General features: G+C 42.8%; 1 long non-coding RNA gene across 1 annotated transcript; it reads right to left on the minus strand.

Moving 5' to 3' along the window:
- Positions 1 to 1,186: 1,186 nt before the first annotated feature.
- LOC121853709 lies at positions 1,187 to 14,434 on the minus strand. The gene is made up of 7 exons (XR_006086390.1): positions 14,299 to 14,434; positions 12,384 to 12,480; positions 9,095 to 9,188; positions 7,626 to 7,733; positions 3,624 to 3,757; positions 1,945 to 2,149; positions 1,187 to 1,335 (listed from the first exon to the last, which is right to left on the minus strand). It is a non-coding gene; the product is annotated as an uncharacterized LOC121853709 (long non-coding RNA).
- Between the last annotated feature and the right edge of the window lie 12,735 nt (positions 14,435 to 27,169).

A 27,169-nucleotide genomic window follows, 5' to 3' on the forward strand; every position in this document is an offset into this window, starting at 1 on the left:
GACGGCACCTGTAGTAATCTTGGGGCTCTGAGTACTATCTACAGTGCCCGGGACCCCAAACAGTACCTATAACTATCATAACTATGGCATGGAGTCCAACCTTGTCTTATTCTTGTTTATTTTATTATTCTTGTTTATCTCCTTATTATTGTTTATCTCCTCATTCTTGTTTACAGTCTCCTCCCTGGGACACTCAACATAGCAGGCACTCAAGGGGGGGAGGGGAAGGGGAGGGGGTTCGAACGTGTGTACTCCTGCGGCGGCAAACGTGAGTGAATTACACATGCTGGTCAGTGAGCCCCTCAAGGGAGTTAGGAGCCAAAGTACCCGAAGTGTGGCGAATTCATATGCATGGGGTGGTGTGGTGGACGGTGTTACTATGTGTGTGGTAGCAGTAGTAGTAGTAGTAGCAGTAACCTCTGGTGGGATGGGACCAAGTGCAAGATGCGTCTACGCCAGACTCGTGGAGGTGCTATCCGAACAGAAGCAGCAGCCCAGAAGTTATGTTACAGCCTTAGGTCTGCTTTGCTCTGCCTCAGGGGAACGAAAGCATCGGCCCCAAAGCCGACAACAGTTGCAGATATTGACTATGAGGCAACAGTCACTGAATGCCTCATAGATCTGCGGCTCAACTAACTCAACACAGCTAGGGTAGCTACTTATGTATTAGGATATTTAATTTTAGGGTCATAAAATGGCGGCGAAGGTGTGGCTATTGGGGGAGGCTGGAGGCCACGTTTAAAAATAAGTAGTAGTAGTAGTAGTAGTAGTAGTAGTAGTAGATTCCTTGTCATATTTTGGGTCCGGACTGATATGCACAACCATTCCACCCATAAACATAATGAACAATAACTCAAACCTTCCCAAACAAGTACACTAATGAATATCTGAACACACCTGAACATGTCTACCTGTGATACACACCTCCAGTGCTCAGGTTCCGTCACTGTTCTCCGGGTACTGAACAAAACAAGGACCTTACCTGTGCCAACCACGAAGCTCTGGCCTCAACAGTGACGGTGATAAGGACATGTTATAATTACTTACCTGTCTACTGTAGGCCAGATGGTTAGGTAGTTTTGATCTCGCGTTACTCACCTGTAATCGTCGACCATCTCTTAGACACCAGAGCCAGGTGGTACAAACCCAGACAACCAGGTGGTAAAGGTTAATAGCTGACTCACCTGCCTCCTCCTCGGCCATCTGCCTGGCGATCTCCGAGGCGAGGCGGGTCACCATGCCCAGGTTCAGAGTTTGCACTTCAGTCACCGGTCGACCACTCTCCCGGATCAACCACGTCCTCACTCTCTCCCCTGATGACCCGCTGCTTGGTACCTGCCAGGGGAGAAGGGGAGGCTTTTAGAGGCTTTGGGAGAAGAACATGAAAGGTGGGGGAGGAAGGTGAGAGGTGGGGAGGAAGGTGAGAGGTGGGGAGGAAGGTGAGAGGTGGGGAGGAATGTGAGAGGTGGGGAGGAAGGTGAGAGATGAGGGGTGTAGGTGAAAGGTGAGGTGAGGAGGTATGTGAGAGGTGAGGGGGAAGGTGAGAGATGAGGGGGAAGGTGAAAGGTGAGGGGAAATGTGAGAGGTTAGGGGGAAGGTGAAAGTTGAGGTGAGGGGATATGTGAGAGGTAAGGGGGTTAGGTGAAAGGTGAGGATGAAAATGAGAAAGAAGGCAATGACTGTAATATATGTTATTCTCTCTCCTCTCCACCTTAACGAGAGGAGCAGCTCACGGCCCTGACATGTAATACCACAATAAACAAGACAGATGATGATCCTGTCGGCCACAGTCATGGTGATGGTGGTCGCCTCCAGGACCTCTCTCTCTCTCTTGATTCTCTCTCTCTTGTTTCACTCTCTCTATCGTGATTCTCTCTCTTTCTATCATCCTTATATCTTCACCCCATCCCCTCCTCTCTCTCTCTCTCTCTCTCTAATCCTCACCTCATTCCCCTCGTCCTCCCCTTCCTCCTCCTCGGCGGGGAAGTAAGCCAGCTCGTCCTGCGTGGCGCTCCCCTCCAGGTGGGTCCTCTGGGTTCGTGAACGTGTGGCGGGGAGGGAGGCGTCTTCTCTGCCCGGGTGGTTCTGTGTTCCTCCTCGCCTCTCCATAGCCTGAGCTGAGCAGGTCTTGTTGGCCATCTTGTCCAGCCTAAGAGAGAGAGTGGATGAACAAGACGAAGGTTGATGAGGGGACAGGAGGAAATAGTGGATGTTATATTGGTCATGCTCTCTCTCTCTCTCTCTCTCTCTCTCTCTCTCTCTCCATTCAGTTCTGGTGGGGGAGGGATGAAGAGAGATAGAAACTTCAAAAGGGAGGAAATGATAAGAGAGATTTGGGCAGTAAAAGTGTAGATAAGGATATGAAAGGGCTAAGGCAACATGTGAAGAAAACACACACACACACACACACACATACACACACACACACACACACACACACACACTCCTATAACTTCAATGTTAAACAGTCTGTATTTGTAGTTAATCCTATCCTCATTATGTAAATACATTATACGTGTAAATAATTCCTTTAAATAATTAACTAACTCAGCTGAACAAAGTCATTCTACAGCACCAATAATCATCTCAAACACCAGAAAATTCGGTAAAAGAAACAACGTAATGTTTATTCCTGGGAGAACCAGTGACAACGTGGGTGTTCGTCCTGGGAGTAAAACAGTACACGGTTGGTAAAGTTGGTCTTCATCCTGGGAATAAAATACTGGCTGGTATAGCGGATGTTCGTCCTGGAAATAAACTGCGCTGGAGCGGTTCTTCGTCCTGGGAGCAAAACAATGGCTCGTGACTCGGGTCTTCGTCCTGGGAATAAAAACACAACACGTCTCCCTGGCCGCCAGCGGTAGGTAGAGCGAATATAAACTGTGGGAGGGTCAGGTAGAGGGAGGGAGTGAGGGAGGGGAAGGATAGGGAGGGAAGGGTGAACACTGATCTATGGCGTCAACACCACTAAACTAGTCTGGATTTATTGTGAGTATTATGGCGCAAATACTGTCCTCGGGCCGGGTTAACCCAGGAGTTATATCACCACCAGCTTTGTGCAGAACGAACACCTAACACCACCAACATCACCACAAGTCATCACTATCACCACCACGCAACACCAACGCCAGTACACATCACCACCACCACAAGATATTACTACCACCACACACCACCAACACAATACATCACCATCACCACCACACACCACCAACACAAGTCATCACTAACACCACGACGCATCACCAACGCCAGTACACATCACCACCACTACAAGATATCACTACCACCACACACCACACACCACACATCACCATCACCACCACACACCACCAACACTCGACATCAAAGGCGGGTAGCGTGGTAATGAGTCGACGCCTGGGTAGACCACGACACAAGAACCAACTCAGCCGAAGCCCCTTAAGAGAAAACTGACTTGCCGAGGTTACGAGGTTTGGTGTGACAGGCCGAGGATTCTTTTCATCTCCGTCAACCTTCGATGGTGGGTTTTTCTCTTTGTTTTTTTGTTCCTGAAGGCGATGATCCGTGAAGGTGTTGCTGTGGGGAGAGAGAGAGAGAGAGAGAGAGAGAGAGAGAGAGAGAGAGAGAGATATATGACTCACGTGTTGAGGATGAGGACACTGTCAAGTCCAGCGATGGCCATACGTCGGTCCAGGTCAGAGTGGGACTTCTTCAGCGCCTCCGTCGTGCGGTTCTCCAGCGTCGCCAAGTCCTCCTTGAACCTCCGCTCGGTCGCCTGGGTTGGAGGAGTAAAGAGGAAGATTGGGTGAGAGAATGAAGGAATGGAGTGGAGATAGACAGAGAAAATAAACAAATGAATGGGATATGTCTGGCTTAATCTCTCGTTCGTTTTGATTCTCTCTTTCTATATACGTCTATGCCACTCTATATATATATATGTGTGTGTGTGTGTGTGTGTGTGTGTGTGTGTGTGTGTGTGTGTGTGTGTGTGTGTGTGTGTGTCCTTCATTTCCTCCCTCCCTGGGCGCTCCATATAACTCCTAAACCGGGTTAATGACGCTCAAGTGCATCCAGCCAAAGCTTTCTTAAAAACTTCTCCCTAAGAATAAATTGGTGAAACTTTTTTTTTTAGAATAAAGTGAAACCTTCTGCAGAATAAACTATATTAGCTTCTGCCAAATATATATATATATCAAGTAATAATTATATAAATGTCAGCTAAATACACAATGTCATTATATAATTTACATCACCTGAGTTAATTAGCAATGAGCAATAAAGCACAGACTATCACATCTTTGCCACGTATCATATATGACAATCACATGTCCTCCCGTACCAATATATTGCAAACGTTAGCTCCAAGTGGCCGTCTCACACCTGATCACTGTATGTATCTCTGGAGCCTACACACGTGCCATTACGAGTAGCTCTGACAATAATCTATGTAGTGCTTTTGTGTGAATATCAAGCACCTGTGCCAATTACATATAAAAATCACATGTGGCTTCTGTAACTTAAAGCAAATACAAACAAGATACAAAAATTTCTGAAATGTTCGTGAGGAATAAATCGATGAAACCTTCCAGACTAAATTTCAAAATCGTTTTCAAAAGAATAAATTTGTGATATGTTCCCTTAGATTAAAACTGCATGGCGAGACTTGTAAATCCACCGAATATATCATCTTGTGTAAATTGTATCTCCAACGACGTAAAAAAAGGAATAAATTCTTAACTGGTGGATCGGGAAGAATATTTTAATCTCTAACTAACTGCAATTTTTTTTTCCAAGTGTCGAATCTTTTCTTGCAAATAGAGATTGAAGAGAATATACTGTACTAATCTCTTTATCACACACACACACATATTGACATTCATGACACACACACACACACGTCCAATCTTTTGCTCGCTAACAGAGGTGAACTTCATCAGGCTGGAATAAAGTTTACCTGAGCCTGTATGGCTCCCCACCTGCCCAGTTCTCGACACTCACCTCTCCCACTACGGTGTGTGTGTGTGTGTGTGTGTGTGTGTGTGTGTGTGTGTGTGTGTGTGTGTGTGTGTGTGTGTGTGTGTGTGTGTGTGTGTGTGTGTGTGTGTGTTTCCTCATCTTGATATCAGAATATATACATCTCTCCTCCACCAAATTTCTCTCTCACGGTGTCGACAAAGATATTCCATTAACCTTCAGGCTTCTCCCTCCTGCCGTGTCTGCAGGTAGTGGGCTAGGAGGATATACGCTCCCGCCCTCCTCTCTGTTTTAGGAGACTTCTGGAGGATCCGTCGTAGGAATTACAACAGCCACTTCCTCTTGATGGATTCGTCTGTTTCTGTACTTAATTATTCCCATCAAGGAGTTATATTTGGGTTCCGGGTTTAATGGGACTTGGGTCTTAACAAGGGTTGGGATTTTCCATGATGTTGTTGGTTTACGAACGTGTGTGTGTGTGTGTGTGTGTGTGTGTGTGTGTGTGTGTGTGTGTGTGTGTGTGGTGAAGACATTTTTAGTTTGCTCTTCCCAACAGATTTTCAGATTCATAGACACACTGTTAAGGTTTTTCTTTACACACACACAAACACACACACACACACACGTCCCCCAAAACAGTGTGTACCCCTGACATAAGGTACAGTAACATTGTAAGGAAGTACAAAACCACTCTGGCACTGGCAGGGGTTCCTGTGCCTCTAACTGCCTCTCTTCATGCGCCATAATACTGCTATTACATTTATGCAAGTCCACTCTTAAATATGCATATTTCATTTTCCATTAATTTTCTCTTCCAGTGTTCCCTCTCTCTCACTCGCTCATTTACGAGAATGTTGCAGTATTCTTCTCTCAACGCCCGAGTTGGCTTGTAATTAATATAATTTTCAGCACACGAGGAATAAATGTTTCCTGCTGGAGCGACACATCCCGGTTTAGATTATTCTGAAGTCTGTGCCACAAGTTTACCATAAATGATAAGAGATATTTAGGCACGAGGCCGATTTTCCTGCGTTTGGTAACCATCCACAGGACGTGGACCACGTCATCCGTGTTTGTGTTTTTGACTAGACTCTTGAGAACGTGTGCCGTGGTCAACCAGCTTATCACCACACCACCTTACACCACCACGAACCGACATAAAAACACAAAACATGAATAAAAATCTCGAATAATTCAGATTTTTGGTGAGCGCCGTGAGTGAGCTTCCTTCATATCAGTGCTGAGTGTTGAGTGACTCCCGCGCTCCACTCGGCATCAGTTCCTGGGTCTCTGGGAGGAACCGATGCTGAGTGGCTGTATATATGCGACATTTTTCTCTCCATTTCTCCCCGGGAAGATGATAGCGTCAGTCTGGATTGCCTTGAGCCGGGGAGGAGGTCGTCAAGGGCTTTCTATTATACGGAATGGTCTCCGGGTTATCAATTTCACGCCAGTTATTGAGTCCGCTGTGGGATGGTTAGCCTTGTTTCATATACAGTGAGGAGCGGCAGAAGCTGTGGTCCTACTTTGAGAGGGGCGGCAGAAGTTGTGATCCTGCTGTGAGAGGGGCGGCAGAACTTGTGGTCCTGTTGTGTGAGGGGCGGCAAATGCTGTAACCCTGTTGTGTGTGGGCTGCAGAAGCTGTAACCCTGCTGTGTGTGGGGCGGCAGAAGCTGTAACCCTGCTGTGTGTGGGCGGCAGAAGCTGTAACCCTGCTGTGTGTGGGGCGGCAGAAGCTGTAACCCTGCTGTGTGTAGGGTGACGGGGCCCATACTAACTATATATAATAGTTAAGTTGACAGGTTTTCTCTCCTAAGACAGACTAAGGTGTTTATAATGTATGTCTGAGTGGTTAGGGTACTCGACGCCACTGTTCCTAGGTCGTGGTTCACTGTCGAGTCTTTGTTATTTGTGGAGGCGAAAGGCGAAGTTGTATAGGTCGGTGAATCTTGTTTTACTGACGAGATGTTGGTTAAACTTTTATACACCGTGACGAGACTTGAAGCTGTGTGGTGAATGTAATGTGACGAGCTTGTTCCTAAAAGTTGAAGAAGGAAAAAACTATCGAGTTGGAACGTGAACCAAAAACATGGATAAAAACAGGATCGAGATGGAACTTAGGCCTATAACTTGAAAAAAAAGTATCGAGATGGATCTTAGGCCTAAAACTTGAAAAAAAAAGTATCGAGATGGATCTTAGGCCTAAAACTTGAAGAAAAAAGTCTCATGATAGAACCTGAACCTAAAACTTGAGCTAACAGTGATGTGGTGAATCTCGAACAAGTGAGCTCGAATCCTTTCAAAACCCTTGTATGCAGTATATATACAGGGTGAATCATAAGTCAGGTCCAAAGGGAGTTCCTATTTTCTGTTAACGTGATGTATATTGTTTTTCATTTGACAACATAAAGAACCGAGTTACGGGACTGGCCGACTCAGTGATCTAAGACCTTTAATAATGACCTGTGACGTAGGGACATTACTGCGTTACACTGACCCATGAGTCGAGGTGATACAAGCAAATAAAATTATAATGACCTCCAGAGAATGACCTGCCTTGCTAACGAGGCCAGTTAACACGAGATAATGACCTTTCCACCGAGTATAATGACCTCCGACTTGGCATAATGACCTTTGACCTGATATAGTGAACTAAGACCTAACCTTACCTGTAACCTGTTGTTAATGGAGCTGACCGCCTCCCTGACGGCGTGACCTGGGTCAGGTCGTGAGGCACCGCTGCTTGTGGGTAGTCCTCAGAGTCCAGTGGTTCCGGCCTGGGGGAACGAGGTGACGATCGTTAGTGACGGTGATGGGATAGTTATGGGTCATTAGTGACGGTGGTGGGGTAGTTATGGGTCGTTAGTGACGGTGGGAAGGTAGTTATGGCTCGTTAGTGTCGGGCTAGTTATGGGTAGTTAGTGGTGTTTGTGTGTGTGTGTGTGTGTGTAGTTAGAGGCACTAGTTAATGACGGCATGTGGTAGTTAGTGGTTGTTTGAGATATATGAAGTAGTTAGAAGGACTAGTTAGAGGCGAAGTAAAACCCTTCCACACACAACATGCAACCTACCATATACACCATACAACTCACAAATACAAAATCATACAACTCGCCAAATACATCACCATACAACTCGCCAAATACATCACCATACAACTCATAAATACATCACCATACAACTCGCCAAATACAACATCATACAACTCACCAAATACATCATACCCACAACTCTGCAAATACAAATCCATACAACTCGCCAAATACATCACCATACAACTCGCCAAATACAACATCATACAACTCACCAAATACATCACCATACAACTCGCCAAATACAACATCATACAACTCGCCAAATACAAAATCATACAACTCGCCACATTGTCTAGTATGATACATATTAAATACAACACCTCGCCCCGCAAGGAGAGAGAGAGAGAGAGAGAGAGAGAGACTGGCTGGTGGGACAGATCTCTTAGCTTGAGCACTGGATTCACAGAGAGACAGAGGGAGATTACGAACCGGGAATATCAAATTAGTGCTGTTGTAATGCTTAAGGATACAGTAATGTCTGTCTGTCTGTCTTTTTCTTTCTTTCTTTGTCTGTCTGTCCGTCTGTCCCCCTTCCTCTTTTGCTGTCTGTCTATCTGTCTGTCTGTCTGTCTCTCATCAATACGAAACTTCAAGATTAAATTAAAAGAAAATTATAAGTTTGCCATTTAATACACCTTACCGTTAGAGTTCAGAGGTCAAGAGGTCAACACAGGTGAGAGACAAGAGGCCAGTCGAGATACCGTGTCAAAGGTCAGGAGGAGAAGAGGTCATCTTAGAGGGTACAGTAGTTCAAGGTAGACATTATCCTAGGTAAAAACTCATTAAATCAAAGGTCAGGCAAAGAGTCAGGTCAGTCACTCAATAATGCATGGGGATGAGGTAAGAAGGTCAAGAAGGTCAGGTCATGGAAGGTCAGATATTTACAAGAGGTTGTCCTGGAGATGAGGTCAGGCCAAGGAAGGTCATCTATTCACGAGGTTGCCCTAGGAATGAGGTGAGGTTAATGAAGGTCAGGTCAAGGAAGGTGGGGTCAAGGAAGGTGGGGTCAAGAAAGGTCAGATCAAGGAAGGTCAGATACTCACACGAGGTTGTCCTGGGGCAGCTGCTGGTCCCGGCGGTGAGGGAAGGATCTGTCCAGGGAGGAGAGACGAGCGTCCACCGTGGCCACCTGCTTGGCTGAAACAACACACAGGAGTCTAAGTGAAACGTCTCATAACCTAACCTAACCTAACTTAACCTAACCTCACCCAAACCTAACCTAACCTATATTAAAGTCACAATAATTAAACCCCCAAAATAGTATGGATTAAATACCAGGTGAGCAGGACGGAGTGGAATAATTAAATGGGTCCCAGAGGCGATTAAAAACATTGGGTTATCGTTCCATGTTGGATTATTATCACGGCGGAGAGGTTTTTTTGGAAGAGGACAGGGGCGAGAAGGAAGGAGGAAAGGGTGAGAGGGGAAGGACGGACAGGCAAATTCAGGCATTTTCTTTTATTAAACATCAATACAATTAATGTAATCACACTAATGCCAAAATACAACACGACAGGTAAATCTACACGTAATAATCTACAGGTAAATCTACAGGTAATAATCAACAAGTAAATCTGCAGGTAATAATCTACAAGTAAATCTACAGGTAAATCTACAGGTAAATCTACAGGTAATAATCTACAGGTATTAAAACGTTGGAAACGGTCAGAGAATAACTGTATTTTTCATCACTACCATAACTTTTATTTTCTTAATTTCTTGTTGTGGTTTATATTACCTTTGCTCCTTATTATTATAGTTGTTGTTATCGTTGTTGTTATTATTGTTGTTGTTGTCGTTGTTGTTATTATTGTTATGGTTATTGTTGTTGTTGTGATTATTTTTGTTCCTTGTTGTTGTTGTTGTTATTTTTTGTGGTTGTTGTTGTTGTGGTTGTTCTCAGGAGTTGTTATTTGTTGTTATGGTTGATTTTTTTCTTTAGGTGTCACGGTTGTTGCTCTGTGTGTGTGTGTGTGTGTGTGTGTGTGTGTGTGGATATGTTTTTACTTATTGCCATTTCTCTTTCGTCTCACTTCCTACACTAACTTGTCCTTTACCAATTCCCGTTATTCCTTTCTTCTTCTTTGAGGTTTCTCTTCTCCCTTGTTCTACCTCACGCCAAAGTGGAAGAGGAAAAATGGCAATAAACAGAAAGACAGAGATAGACAGATTACTTAGTCGTCTTCCTTTCGTTTATTTGGCTGTCAGTCTCTCTGTCTCTCTGTCTCTCCCTTCATCTCTCTCTGTCACCTATTCTCTTCATTCTGACACCCGTTTCTTTCTTAACTCTCTCTCTCTCTCTCTCTTACCTCCCACTTCACATTCTCCTCTTCCTTCCCCCTTCCCTTTTCTCTCTCACCCCTCCCTTCTTCAATCTCCCCTCCCCCACCTCCCCCTCTCTCTTATTTTTCCCATGACTTAAACATCACGCACACTCGACAAATTATTATTATTATTATTATTCGAGGAACATTTCATTAACAATTAGAGAAGAATTTAATTATTTTTGCCTCCCTGCGTTCCACTAACACACTTACCCTTGAGAATATATTTAACACGTCCATGAACAATATATTATTAAGTATTTTGGTAATAAATTTGAAGCTAATCAACATCACTGAAATATCCTTAATTATACTCTGATAATAATAATACTCTGTTTTACATAATAATACAGTAATTATTTTATGTGTAATAGTAATTGATTAATTGGGTTGATGTGGCTATTAGGCTATTGGATTGATGGTTAGGTTAGGTTAATGAGGTCTATTACGACTTTGGCTTACAGAATTGGGTTCATTAAGCTACAGGTGAAAACTAGCTACTAGCCAAAGGTGACAATAGCTACTAGCCAGGGGTAATCAAGCTAGCCTCTATCTAACACCCATTTAGAGGAGTAACAAAATAGCCTTTCTGTGCTAGTTCTTTCATACCTATAACACATTATCACGAGAGTCAAAATTAATATCACACATACTAATTAGAGCCGCTAAACGCTATATTAAATTAGAGTAAATAGCTGACCGTCAAACTATTTTGTGAACTTGGCGGCGTTTTAAAATCACGTTAGGTATTTAGATATTAATTAATGTGTATATTTATGATCATTATTTTTCAGCGTCAACTAATTAATGTGTGTGTGTGTGTGTGTGTGTGTGTGTGTGTGTGTGTTTATCTATTTATTTAACCATTTCATTATAAATATATAGGTACAACTACTGAATCCCTAGAGCACGATAATTTAACCCCTTGAGTACAATGACTTTAACCCCTTGAGTACAATGACTTTAACCCCTTGAATACAATGACTTTAACCCCTTGAGTACAATGACTTTAACCCCTTGAGTACAATGACTTTAACCCCTTGAGTACAATGATTTAACCCCTAAAGTAAAATGATTAAACTCTTGAGGGTGGGCGGGCTCGGTATTTTTGAAAAAAAAAAAAAAAAAAAAAAAAAAAAAAAAAAAAAAAAAAAAAAAAAAAAAAAAAAAAAAAAAAAAAAAAAAAAAAAAAAAAAAAAAAAAAAAAAAAAAAAAAAAAAAAAAAAAAAAAAAAAAAAAAAAAAAAAAAAAAAAAAAAAAAAAAAAAAAAAAAAAAAAAAAAAAAAAAAAAAAAAAAAAAAAAAAAAAAAAAAAAAAAAAAAAAAAAAAAAAAAAAAAAAAAAAAAAAAAAAAAAAAAAAAAAAAAAAAAAAAAAAAAAAAAAAAAAAAAAAAAAAAAAAAAAAAAAAAAAAAAAAAAAAAAAAAAAAAAAAAAAAAAAAAAAAAAAAAAAAAAAAAAAAAAAAAAAAAAAAAAAAAAAAAAAAAAAAAAAAAAAAAAAAAAAAAAAAAAAAAAAAAAAAAAAAAAAAAAAAAAAAAAAAAAAAAAAAAAAAAAAAAAAAAAAAAAAAAAAAAAAAAAAAAAAAAAAAAAAAAAAAAAAAAAAAAAAAAAAAAAAAAAAAAAAAAAAAAAAAAAAAAAAAAAAAAAAAAAAAAAAAAAAAAAAAAAAAAAAAAAAAAAAAAAAAAAAAAAAAAAAAAAAAAAAAAAAAAAAAAAAAAAAAAAAAAAAAAAAAAAAAAAAAAAAAAAAAAAAAAAAAAAAAAAAAAAAAAAAAAAAAAAAAAAAAAAAAAAAAAAAAAAAAAAAAAAAAAAAAAAAAAAAAAAAAAAAAAAAAAAAAAAAAAAAAAAAAAAAAAAAAAAAAAAAAAAAAAAAAAAAAAAAAAAAAAAAAAAAAAAAAAAAAAAAAAAAAAAACGCCACCCCCTACTCACTTGCACTTACCCCTCTCCCTCACCCTCCCTACCCCCTCTCCCTCACCCCCTACCCCTCTCCCTCACCCCCCTATACTCACCCAGTTCGACGGTGTTCCTGGAGACCTCGCCTACAGAAGCCCTCAGCTCCCCGAACTCCGTTAGTAACTTGCTTTGAATGTGTTCCAGAGTGCCCAGCTGTAGTGAGAGAGAGAGAGAGAGAGAGTGAGTAGTGGAGTGAGTGAGAGAGAGAGAAGGAAGGAAGGAGGAGGGAGAGGGACGGAGGAGAGTGCCAGCTGTAGTGAGGAGAGAGTGAGTGAGAAGAGGAAGGGATGGAGGGAGAATGAAGGAGGGAGGTAAAGCACTGCCCAGCTGTAGTGAGTGCGTGGTGAGTGAGGGTGCGTGAGTGAGTGCGTGAGTGAGTGAGTGCGTGAGTGCGTGAGAGGTGATATGTTTCAGTGTACCCAGCTTTAATGAGAGAAACACAACTAGACAAATGAATAAATAAATACATAAACAGAGGAGTAAAAAAGATAAGAGTGAATGAAGAAAAGAAATTTACACACACACACACACACACACACACACACACACACACACACACACACACACACACACACACACACACATGTATCAATTTACCCTTGAAATTCATTACCACATAAACCACATCATTGCCAGAGGTCATAAGCTTTCTCATCTCTACCTCACGTGACCCGCAAACCAGTGAGTGAGTGAGTGAGTGAGTGAGTGAGTGAGTGAATGAATGAGTGAATGAGTGAGTAAAAGAATGAGAGAGAGAATGAATGCGTGAGTGATTGAATGAGCGAATGAGTGAGTGAGTGAGTGAGTGAGTGAGTGAGTGAGTGAGTACCTACGAACTCACACGACGAGTCAGAAAAGTTGTGATATACAGTATATAAAAGGAGGAGTCCAGGTTGCCAAGGTAACATGACTGGAGGGAGAGCTTAAGTAGGGAGGGAGGAGGAGGAGGAGGGAGAGGAGGAGGAGGAGAGGAGGAGGAGGAGGAGGAGGAAGAAAATGTGAGGGTGAAGGGGAAGAAACGGAGAGAGAGAGAGAGAGAGAGAGAGAGAGAGAGAGAGAGAGAGAGAGAGAGAGAGAGAGAGAGAGAGAGAGAGAGAGAGGGAATAAGAAGTGGCGGAAAAAGCGACAGAAAATCCCCAATGAAGACAGGGATAGGAGGAAATGAAGATAAACGTTAATTAAGAATACAAAGAAAGAATAATGGAAAACAGCTGTGAAGAAGAAGTAGAAGAACAAGAAGAAAAAGAACAATATGAACTAGAAGAAGAATAACAAGAAGAACAAGAAGAACAGGAACAAGAAGAACAGGAACAAGAAGAACAAGAACAAGAAGAATAACAAGAACAAGAACAAGAAGAGAATAAACTTTAAAATTGAATAATGCCAAACAGACAAAAAGAGAAGAGAGGAACTGAAAAATATTTAGATAATCATTTAAGAAGACGAGATGGAGAGGATAAAGAGAAGACTTAAATAATACTTAAGTAGAAGAGAGAGAGAGAGAGAGAGAGAGAGAGAGAGAGAGAGAGAGAGAGAGAGAGAGAGAGAGAGAGAGAGAACACTGTCTGTGGCCCAACAAAGACTGAATCATTAAGTGGTAGACTGGCTGGTCCGCTAACAAGGTGTTTGATGAATTAATTGGTGCATCTCTTGACTGATTGGTCGAGGCATTTATTGACTGTCTGATTAAGGCATCTAATGAGTGTTCGACTGAGTGGTTGAGGCATTAATTGACTGTCTGATTGAATAACCGAGATATCAACTAACTGATTAACTGATGGACGTGAACAATAAAATAACTGACTGTCTGAGATATTTACTGACAGACACTGACAGACAGACAGACAGACAGAGACGTTACTGAGACTGACAGACGACAGACAGACACAGATACAGAGACAAACAGACGCAGAGACAGACACATTGACTGACTGACTGACTATCTGACTGACTGTAGCACGTAGTACCTACCTGACGATGGATGTTGTCAGCGAAGGTGTCCAGTCTGATGAGCCTGAGGGCGGTGTCGAGGGGTTGAAGGCGCTCCTCTAGGGCTTCAGCCACCACCTGCTGCAGCTCGGCCAACGACACCTTCTTCCGCCCTCCGCCTCCTGTAGCAGAGAGAGACAAACGGTGAGTCAGACACAGGCGACCAACGTGTTTATGTGATGATGATGATGATGATGATGATGATGATGATGTGATGATGATGTGATGATGATGTGATGATGATGATGATGATGTGATGATGATGATGATGTGATGATGATGTGATGATGGATGATGATGTGATGATGATGATGATGATGTGATGATGATGATGATGATGATGATGAAGGATGATGATGATGATGATGATGATGTGATGATGATGATGTGATGATGATGATGATACAAAAAAATACAAGAGAAGAACATCGGCATTTAACAATAATAATGACAGTAAACAGAAGAGTACGAATAATAATAATAATAATAATAATAACAAGAGGAACGAGAGATACATAAAAGAGAGTGAGAGATAGATGAGAAGAGAGATACTACAAAAGGTGGAACATCAAAACAAGGAACCACATTAATTATTCCCGAAATCCAAGACGTCTGAACCTAACTCATAAAACAAACACTTGAAAAAAAAAACCCTAAAACTCTCTCTTAAGCGTAACAAAAAACATCCATCAGATAAGTCAACAAAGAGTGTATCGTACATTGGGTTGGGTTAAGTAAACAGTCAAAACAATCACCACTGGGAGGACGGTATTAATCTTCAAGAGTAGTGACTATGATGTTTCCTGAGCCGTGGCTGTAGGTGGAAGTCCCCGGAATACACGTATAGAAACACAACACACACACACACACACACACGGGCCCTTTACGCCACATATTTCCTCCACAATCAGAAAATCTTAAGAGTGGTGTGTGTGTGTGTGTGTGTGTGTGTGTGTGTGTGTGTGTGTGTGTAGCAACGTGGCGGTGTTTACAGTGTGCGAGACTGAGCTAGAGGTCTTTATTGCTGGACTGACCTGAGCTGTGCTTGACTCTCTCTGGCTCACACACCTTTAACTCTTCCCCGGGGGTCTAGGAATAGTTGAGCTCTGGCCTGGCAGCTTGTCACCCTAGCCTAGGAGATTGTCACCCTAGCCTAGGAGATTGTCACCCTAGCCTAGGAGATTGTCACTTTAATCTGTCAACTTATCACCCTGACCTATAAGGTTATCCCCTACGCTCAGTCACCCTAGCCACAGGTTTAACCCCACCACAACACCACCATGCACCCCTACTCTCACAACACCCCCACACTCTCACAACACACCCCACTCACAACACCCACCCACACCCCAACACACCCCACTCACAACACACCCCACCTCACAACACCCCCACCCCCACAACACCCCCCCCCCACCACAACACACCCCACTCACAACACCCCCACCCCCACAACACCCCCCACTCTCACAACAACCCCCACCCCACAACATCCCCCACCCCACAACATCCCCCACCCCCACCCCCCACTCTCACAACACCCCCACCCCCACAACATACCCCACCACAACACTCATCCACACCCCCCCACTCTCACAACAAATCGCAATAAAAAAATACTAACCGGGTTAACTTATTTGCATACGACACATCCTTCATCCAGCTCTCAATTTTCTGGTTTCCATTTACACGACGCGTTGGTATTATACTGTACGTCGGATAATTAAACCCACTACGACAGAGGTTTAACCGATCATCACCGAGGTATTTAACCAGCAAGGGAGTTAAATCATTTTCCTTAAAGGGTTAATTGTCATCGTCAAGGCGTTAAACCATCATCCTCAAAGGGTTAACCACAATCTATTACCCTTTAAACCACCATCCTACAAGTGTTAAACCAACATCCTTAAAGGGCTAACCATCACTTATTACCCTCTTAAACCATTGTCCTCAAAGGGTTTAATTTTCTACTGCAAGTCACACCTGGAGTCCATCATTATGTAACATTACGTAAAGTTTAAGAGAAAAATCATAATTGCAAAAATTAATGATGTTATTTTTGTGAGAAGCCAAATATGTTTGTTTTTTCAGCCAGGGTAAAAAGTGTCCTTCATATTATGTTTGTGTTTGTGTGTGTGTGTGTGTTTTACTGTGCATGTGTGTTGTGTATGAGTGTGTTTTTTGTGTATATGTATGTGTATTATGTGTATTTCTGTACGAGTGTATTATGTATATGTTGTATATGGGTTTGTGTATGTTTAATTAGGTTAAGGTCAAGAGAGGAGGTTAGGTTAGGTTAGGTTAGGTTCATGTCAAGATAGGAGATGGGGTTGGGTTAGGTTGGGTTAGGTTAGGTTGGGTTAGGTTGGGTTAGGTTAGGTTGGGTTAGGTTGGGTTAGGTTAGGTTGGGTTGGGTTAGGTTAGGTTGGGTTGGGTTAGGTTGGGTTGGGTTAGGTTGGGTTGGGTTAGGAGGTTAAAGTGTTGGTCACCGCCTCGAGATGAGACCAGCGTATATAACTGTAGTCAGCTGAGGCAACATGATGTATACGACTCATGATGGTCACTTGCAATACTAACAAAGAAACACCTGCAATACTCTTGTAATACTAACACAGGAGAACACAAAAGAACACTTGCAATACTAACAAAATGAACACTTGCAATGCTAATAATGTTAAGCACTTGCAATATCAATGAACAATATTCTGACAAAAACTGAATAAGAATCAAATAAAACTGGGAGGAAAAAAAGTTGTTCTACAGATTGAGGAAGAAAGCTACTAGGAGGGAGGGGGCGGTAGGAGGGGGAGGCGACGGGTGAGTGAATAAGTCCACTTGTTGAGTCGAGTGTGAGCTGTTTTCAGACCTTGAGTCCAGATACCTCGAGAGAACTGACTGTTTTATGTCTTCCTTACACGTCCTGGATATCAGATGATGAGAGGGAGGAGGGGGTGTGGGGGGAGGAGGGCTAGAAGATATTGGGGGTAGGAGGATGGGGTGAGGTCAGGGCAGGAACTCCAAAGGGTGAGAGGGGGTGGATGTGGGGTGGGGTGGGGTGGGGGTAGAGACTCCAGATGATGAGAGGGTTGGAGGTGGGGTTGAGTGGGGTGGGGGGGGGTAGAGATTCCAGATGGTGAGGGGTGGTGGCGAGGAGTTTACACGTGATATTCAAACTAGACTTTTGTGAGCACTAAATAAACCTTTGCTGAGCTTGACACAGAAGCTGAACCAAGTCAAGGTATTATATGCATTATGATGACCGATATCACAACACAACTGGTAATCCTCTCTGTGGTTAGGGACATTACCGGAGAGGAGGAGGAGGAAGAGGAGGAGGAGGAGGAGGAAGAAGAGGAAAAGGAGAAGGAGGAGGAGGAGGAGGAGGGCATATATACATGGCCATATCCGAAAACAGTAACGACATGAATAATAAAATATGGTAATCAAAACACGATCACGTTAAAGAAGAAGAAGAAGAAGAAGAAGAAGAACAAGAAGAAGAAGAAGAGAAGAGAAGAGAAGAGAAGAGAAGAGAAGAGAAGAGAAGAAGAAGAAGAAGAAGAAGAAGGCTAGAGTGCAGCAATAGGAGCAATAGGAACAATAGGAGCCATTTTCCCAACCAAACTTCATCTGTTATAATCAAGTTTTGCATAAATAGATATACTGTACACAAAGACGTGACGCTATTTCCCTGTGTGGAGTTTACAGCGCTCCTCCTGTCACTTCCAGTTCCTCGCCTTTGACAAACGACGAGGGACATTTATGTATTAGCATCCACCACCAGCCAGCCAGCCAGCCAGCCAGCCAGCCAGCCAGCCAGCCAGCCAGCCATGCCGACACAGAATTAAGGGTAGGGGGTGGGGGTAGTCTACTGTTGTTCGGGGAGAGAGAGAAGGGGAGGAAAGGGAAGAAGGGGGGTCTGCTGTTGTTAAGGGAGAAGGGAGAGAGAGAAGGGGTAGGAGGAGGAGGAGGAAAAGTGTGTTAATAAAGGGATGTATGCTGTCAAGGAATGTCTGCTGGATGAGGTATGCTAGGGAGGGATGTCTGCTGGGGAGGGAGATGTGTTGGATGAGGTCTGCAGATGTAAAGGAGGTGTACTGAGGTCTTTCAATCCATTGCCTTTAGCTCCTGTGTTTATGCAGGAGCTGCTTTAGCTCTCTCTCTCTCTCTCTCTCTCCTCGTCATTATCAAGACCAACATAACAACAGCAACGGCAAGCGGTGAATTCAACTTTCCGATACCGCTACAACCACACACTCTAAGGACGCACTATACTACTACAACACACTGTAAGGCATATTCTAGCATAACCACACACTCACGCACTCTACCATAACCACACACTCATCCACAGACATACACTCCCACTACAAAACATCCCCATATTATTTACGACACACACGCACACACACACACACACACACACACACACACACTCACACACACACACACACACACACGCACACTTGCTGTCCACAGCCTCCCCAAAAATATTAATAACGGGAGAATCTATAACACCTTCCCTCCACATTTAATCTTATTTAGTAAAGGAGGAAGAGATTGAGGTGGAGGAGGGAGTGTTGCCAGCTCGACTGTATAATATGTAAGCAGCTCAACTCTCCTCCAAACCTCCAAGATTATAAGCTATTTGGAGGTTTTCAGCAACCGAGTTCACCCGAGGGCTATATTCTGGAGATATATATTTTTTTTTTGTAGGGAAAGGAGGAATGAAGGAAGATTAGAGGTGGGGGAAGGAAGTTATAGTTCGGAAATTGAAGAAGTTTAGGAGGAGGTAAGAGAGGGCGGGCTGACCGCCTAGCTAAGCTAGTAGCGTGTTAGGGGTGTGTCATGGGTTAGTTATTGTCTGCCGGTACAGGCACTACACAGCCTACCCTGTCCCATTTATGGGTGATTTAAGGGCCTTATTTCATATTCCGCCGACCCTACTGGCGGATGCTGGTCTAGGGTTATGGTTGAATGACCGGGGGAGGGGGGGGACCCACTAAATAACCTGACCTGACCTGGCTAGTCACGTCACCACCCTTCTCTTAAGCTCCTCTACGTGTGTGTTGGTGTGGGGATTAGTGGATGTCATCATTATGACCTGACCTCATGTTTTTAAGGTCAAATTCTTGCATATTTAAGCCTTCTCTGTCCATGTAATCCCAAAGTTGCCTCTGAAGATGTCTTGAATAAAGACGAAAGCTAAGGTACCTGTTGTTTCCATTTTCCTGTGTGATTTTATCAAGATTTATCTTATCCACGTTTTCTTTATTGTGGGATTTACATGCGAAATATATATATATATATATATATATATATATATATAGTATATATATATATATATATATATATATATATATATATATATATATATATATATATATATATATATATATGTGTGTGTGTGTGTGTGTTTCAAAATCCGTATGTAGGTATGTTGCAAGGCGCTTAAAGTATAAGTGATAAGAGGTATATGTTGCAAGGGGTATATACCGCAAGTGCTTACCGTACATGCTATTGAAGATATATATTACAGAATGCATCAAAGGGTTTTGTTAAAGAATGATGTTTGCTGTTTTTTCAGATGACTGTGTGTGTGTGTGTTGTGAGGTATGACCAACTCCCTGCCTGTCATTTATATATGATAATACCCACACACATACTCCCACACACAGTATTCTCCCACATGCACTTAGTATCCTCCCACACACACGCCCACACACACACACAGTATACTCCCACACACACACAGCATAATCCCACACACACAGCATAATCCCACACACACAGCATACTCCCACACACACAGCATACTCCCCATACACACACACAGCATACTCCCCACACACACACAGCATACTCCCCCACACACAGCATACTCCCCCCACACACACAGCATACTCCCCCACACACACAGCATACTCCCCTTACACACAGCATACTCTCCCCCACACACAGCATACTCCCCCACACACAGCACACTCCCCCATACACACAGCATACCCCCCACACACAGCATACTCCCCCACACACACACAGCATACCACCGTGAACTCACCCACAAAAGGCCGCGCTGATGAAATTAACCTTTGTGAGGCTGGAGGTCCTCTGATAGTCTGCCGCCTGCCCTCCCCTCTCTCTCTCTCTCCCTCCTTCCTTCCTTCTCCCCATCTCCTCTCCTCCCTCCTTCCTTCTTCCGTCCCCACTCACCCACCCCTTCGTCATTTCGTCCCACTTCCCACCCTTACTTCCCCCTTCTTTCTGTCCCTCCCTCTCCCCTCCCTCTTCCCACCCTTACTCCCCCCCCCTCTCCCTCCCTCCGGGGCGCCACCTAACACTTGATGCCATAATTACATCGTATGCATCAAGGGTCGGTATGACGTCACGCTCGCCACCCTCTCGCCGTCGGAGGATCAGAGGTATTAAGTGATGGCCAGAGGCAAGACGCGTAAAATAGTGAGACAGGCTTGAGAGACTCCCAGCCGTATTATTGAAGCATCACTGATATATCTCTCACCTGTTCTGTCTCTCTGAATGAGCAAGACGTGTAGAATGTGAGAGCGATTATTCTTCTTATCTTTCATCACATTATCATTCTTCTAACATTTACTATTGATCTTAGTTTTGTTAATATGTATAACTAAACAATATAACATAAATGACTTAAATGTGTATTGAAACTAATATATACAGTAGAGAGTGAGAGAGATATGCTTCCCAGGACTACAGAGACACATACCAGTCATCGTAATTACTAGGTATCATTTTCTCGTCAACAATATACACAGTTCATATATTACTTGTGCACTATCTTTGTGTGGGATTATGTGTACGTGTGTCAAAAAATGTGTGTGTGTGTGTGTGTGTGTGTGTGTGTGAGCTATCTATACACAACGTATAATCACACCCTCTCAAAATATCAATAATGGTGTCAACAATACAATGACAACAATACAGTGCCAACACTAGCATCAGCAATACAGTGCCAACAATAGTGCCAGCAATACAGTGCCAACACTAGCATCAGCAATACAGTGCCAACAATAGTGCCACCAATAGAGCCAACAACAATGCCAACAATAATGTCAACAATAGTGCCAACAACAATGCTAGCAATACAGTCGTCGGGGTGGGTGCTCACATCACGCCCCGGGTGGTTCAGATCACACGGCCGAAAATGGAAAAACACGACTTGAACAAGAAGCGTTATGGTACACTTGTGATCTTATTAGGTTACTCACTCTCTTTCTCTCTCTCTCTCTTTCTCTTCTTGCTCTACCCTTCTCTCTAACACCCCCTTCCTTCCTTGCCCCCCTGTCTCTCTCTCTCTCTCTAGTTTGTTATGTTAGGGATTGGTAGGGCAGGTAGGTAAGGCAAGGCAGTGTGGGAAGTGCAAGGCAGGGTAGGGTAGGGTAAGGCAGGGTAGGGCAGGGTAGGGTAGGCGTAAGGCAGGGTAGGGTAAGGTAAGGCAGGGTAGGGTAGGCGTAAGGCAGGGTAGGGTAAGGTAAGGCAGGGTAGGGTAGGGTAAGGCAGGGTAGGGAAGCCCATCTGCCCTGTAAACACAAATCTTTATCTTCACCTGTGTCAATATCTTCCTCTGGGATGACTCAACATAAGTTACGTCATCAACAACAACAACATATAGAGGGCGTCCCTGGAAATGTATCTCCCTCCCTCCCTCCCTCCCTCCCTGATTGCCTGCTCCTTGAGACACTGAGTTGGAGGGAAAGAGGGAGGGAGGGAGGGAGGGAGGGGGGCAGTCAGGGAAGAAAGCAGGTACAACAATATATAATTAATAGTTTTACTGCAGTTTACAACGACAATAAACAACGTTAAGTTTGGTGAAATTTGCAACTAAACATTATAACAAATAGATTATGTACAAATTGCAAAACAAAATTGAGTGATTATATTGAATGTTATTTGCAACAATACTGAAATTGGAAATGAACAGTGTGAGTTTTGCAATAACATTTAGTAGTGGAGATTAATAATATGCAACATTACTCTGCAACATCAATAGAGAAGAGAGCTTGCAACTGTACCTGCAACCTTTCAATAAAACTTTAGATAGAACCTTTACACAGAATGATACAGACAGGTTAGTAGAGAGAGAGAGAGAGTGTAAGGAGGAATGGTCTAGTATTGAAGGTAGAGCGTGTGGTGGAAACAAGGTAGAGCGTGTGTGTGGTGGAAACAAGGTGGAGTGTGTGGTGACAGATGATAATTATAGTGTGTTAAGGTAAAATACACGGCCAGAGTGACGACAAATACCAATTGAGAAATGCGAGTATACCTGTCGAACACCTGTTGATATTATACGCTTATGTTTACAGGTGTGTATCATAAAACCTCTCTCACACACACACACACACACACACACACACACACACACACACACACACTTTCCCCCCCCACTCGGAGACTCCCTGAGGCTAGCATACTGTAGATGAGCGTCAGTCCTACACACGGACAACGACTGTCCCCTCTACTGGAGAGAAAAGATGTGACGAAAGAACAAGGGAGAGAGGGAGAGCATGATAAACCAGGGGTGGAGAGAGTGATGAAGGAGGGAGAGAAGAAGGGAGAGGGGAGGGAGGGAGTGCATTATGAAGCATGGCTGGAGAGAGTGATGAAGGAGGGAGAGAGGAGGGCAGCGATAAAGGAGTGATGAAAGAGGGAGAGATGAAGGAAGGAGAGAAGAGGGGAGGGAGGGTGTGATGAACTAGAGATAGGGAGAGGGTAGAATAAAAATCGAGAGAGAGAGAGAGGGGATAGAAACAAACAAACAGACAAAAAAAGACAATAGGAACACAAAATACCCCAATAAATGTAAAAGCAAATGGAGAACGATAACATATTTTTTCCCCCCTCTTACTTTTCCTGGGAGAATGGAAAACAGGGGAAGCAGAGGAAGAGTAAGCGGAACAAGCAGGCAAAAGCAGGCAGAGTCATTTTCACGCTCCCCAGAACAGTTCCATTGATCAGGACGAAAAAACAAAAAATGGAACGAGAATTCTCCCAAAATACACTGGTGGAAAACGAGAGAGAGAGAGAGAGAGTGTTTGACAGTATTCGAACAAAAATTGAGTAACACGAGAGAGGATGAATAGAAAGGAGTGGACAAGAGTAAGAATATTGGTGATTGGGGCTGGGCTAGGTTAGGTTAGGTTAGGATAGAATAAGGAACCAAATGAGAAGAAAAAAGATAAAAGTACGAAGAGAGGAAAAATACACACACCGAAATCAGAAATAAAAGAGAGAGACGATAAACAGCGATAGACACACAAAGTAAAGAGTTCAAAGGCTTAATTGCAGGGAGAAATAATAGGAATTTAAAAGCAAAAACAGAGAGAGAGAGAGAGAGAGAGAGGGAGAATGGTCAGGCCTTTTTGACCTCTCATATATCCATTACTCTGGAGGGTAAAATCGGGACAGGAAAAAATTCTCTAAATTGCCTGAAAAACTCAGTGGTTTACCTGATGCTCCCAGACACTTGGACCTGTGTGTGTGTGTGTGTGTGTTTCTATACCACCACACTATCCTTCGTGGTACCCTGACGATACATCAATATTTTTTTTCGACCTTCTGCAGGAGAGTTTTAAGGTACTATACCTGTAACAGATGAACCATACACCCACAGAAAACTCTCTCTCTCTCTCTCTCTCTAGTTGTAATTAAATGAGAAATTGGGAGAACACACACACACACACACACACACACACACACACACACACACACACACACACACACACACACACACACACAATTGTAACTCGTGCGCATCCCAGTTCCTAGAGCCGTGTCACTTCAGGTAGAGGCTTGTTGCATGCATCGTAGTTACTGGTGTGTGAAACAAATTCTCTTTCTCTCTCTCTCTCTCTCTCTTAGCCAAACATACCTCACCTGTTCACTCACACACACACATACACCACGTGAGGCCCCTCATAACACCATCTGGGAGGGAATTACTACACCACGTGAGGTCCCTCATAACACCATCTGTGAGGGAATTACTACACCACGCCAGATCCCTCATAACACCATCTGAGGGAACTACTACACCACGTGAGGTCCCTCCTAACACCATCTGGGAGAGAGTTACTACACTACGAGTTTGCTGTTCAACACCTACATTAATCTGTATGTTCACTGTATGTTCCTTTACCTTTCTCTAATGAAGACTTTTGTTAAACCACCAATGTATGTAATAAGTCATTAATGTCCAATGTATATTTTCAGTGCAGAATTTTTTCAATAAACCGTCAATTATTATTTATTTATTATTATTTTACACACACACACACACACACACACACACACACACACACACACACACACACACACACACACATTCCTGCCTTCCAGTCATTCAAATCAGATGTACCTTGCATCAGGGAAGAGAAGGGGAGGAAGAGGGAATGGAAAGAGAGGAGGTGGAGAAGGACAAGGAAGAAAAGGGGAGAGACAGGGGGGAGGGGGTAGGAGAAGAAGACGAGAATGCGGAGTGAAGGGAGGAGAGGAAAGAGGGGAACAGGAAAAGGGGGAGAAGAGGTAGAAGAGGAAAATGGGGAGAAGAGGAAAAAGGGGAGAAGAGGAAAGAGGAATGAAAGGAGGAGAGGAGGAGGAGGAGGAGGAAGAAAAAATAATCTGTTGATTCTTCTCTTTACGTATCCTTATTTCGCGTTCGTTTGAGTTCTCATTCGTGCACCATCTCAATTATCTTCGTGTTCACTTCATCCTTCATTCGTGCGCCATCTTAACTACCTTTGTGTTTACTTCATTCATTCATTCATTTAGTTATACATCTCGCGTGGAAGCAAAAGCCAGTCAGCATGGCACTAGTAAGAGCGAGCAGCATCAATTTGGTCGTCGATAATTACAGCCTTTATTTTTGTGCTTTCATCCAAGTCAATTTTCCATTTATATGCGCTGGGGAGTGTGTTTATTCAGGCGTGTGAGAGAGACAGACAGACAACCGTTCCTACAGTCCGTTCACCATCTTGAACCTTCACTGTGAATGAGATAAAAGGTTACTTGTTAAGGAAGGGTTTTCAGGTAAGGTATCATCCAATTTGGGATTTTATTTTTGAACGTACCTGAAGTGGGTAAGGTGGAGGTGTTCTTATATCACCAGGTAAGGTAGAGGCGTTCTCATATCACCAGGTAAGGTGGAGGTGTTCTCATATCACCAGGTAAGGTAGAGGTGTTCTTATATCACCAGGTAAGGTAGAGGTGTTCTTATATCACCAGGTAAGGTAGAGGTGTTCTTATATCACCAGGTAAGGTGGAGGTGTTCTTATATCACCAGGTAAGGTGGAGGTGTTCTTATATCACCAGGTAAGGTAGAGACGTTCTCATATCACCAGGTAAGGTAGAGGCGTTCTCGTATTACCAGGTAAGGTAAGGTGTTCTTATATCACCAGGTAAGGTAAAGGCGTTCTCATATCACCAGGTAAGGTAGAAGCGTTCTCATATCACCAGGTAAGGTAAAGGCGTTCTCATATCACCAGGTAAGGTAAAGGCGTTCTCATATCACCAGGTAAGGTAAAGGCGTTCTCATATCACCAGGTAAGGTAGAAGCGTTCTCATATCACCAGGTAAGGTAGAGGTGTTCTCATATCACCAGGTAAGGTAAAGGCGTTCTCATATCACCAGGTAAGGGGAAAATTTAACGTAAGTGTCTGTCCAGGATTCTCAGATATTCAATAAGTAAACTTTTAACCCCAACATATGTCCTAAGTCAACATATTGAGTTAATTCAGAATCACAATAAAATTCTAACACCATTTATGAAGTAATTTTTAAACTCGTAGGTAAAGTTAGCCAATTAAATACAACTCTCGCATCTCCATTTACGGGAAAATTTTACCGTAAGAGTTTCAAGTCTCAAATACTCAAAAGATTTATAAAGTATAATTTATACTCTTAATTACTGTAAGGAGAATATATTTAGTAGATGTTTTTCACTATATAAATTATTTCTCCATCATTAATTTAAAGCCAACCAGATAAACGTAATATTCGCATTTAAGAGATTATTTTTTTTAGAGGGAATGGTTAGGTTAGGTTAGGCTAGGTTAAGTGAACAGGTCTCAGATATATAATGTAAACAACTCGATATCAACTGCAATTTCCACCAACTACCGTAATTACACCATCACTACACACCAAAAAATACTCCTAAGTAAATCATCTGTATTTATAATAATCGGTCGCATATTATTTCCCCCTTCTCTCGTGTCTGTGTCTGTATGTGTGTCTGTGTGTGTGTGTGTGTGTGTGTGTGTGTGTGTGTGTGTTTACCTTTCTCTTACTTTAGTTACCTGTCCCCTGTCTACCTGCTTTACTATCTCCCTCTCTATCTCTCTATCTCTTGCTTTCTTTCTCCTTCTCATTCTCAATCTGCATTTCTCTCTCGTTCATTCCATCTTTCCTTTCTCTTGTTTTTACGTTTATTCTCTATCCTCGCTCCTCTTTCTCTGCCTCTTTTTTCCTGTCTCATTCGTTCTCTATCTCTCTTTTATATCTCGTCTACCCTCTGCCTAGCTTTCTTTTTCTCTAGTCTTCTCTATCTGTTATATATATCTCGTCAGGTCCTCAGCAGTGGAATTAAGACACAACAACACACACTGACGGCTGCCACACCACCACACACAACCACCTACCACCACATGCAACCACCTACCACCACATGCAACCACCTACCACCACATGCAACCACCTACCACCACATGCAACCCTACCACCACATGCAACCACCTACCACCACATGCAACCACCTACCACACAACCACCTACCACCACATGCAACCACCCACCACCACACATAACCACACTCGACCACCCA

The sequence above is a fragment of the Homarus americanus genome, unplaced genomic scaffold (genome assembly GCF_018991925.1).
Source record: "Homarus americanus isolate GMGI-L3 unplaced genomic scaffold, GMGI_Hamer_2.0 scaffold13041, whole genome shotgun sequence".
NCBI lineage: Eukaryota > Metazoa > Arthropoda > Malacostraca > Decapoda > Nephropidae > Homarus > Homarus americanus.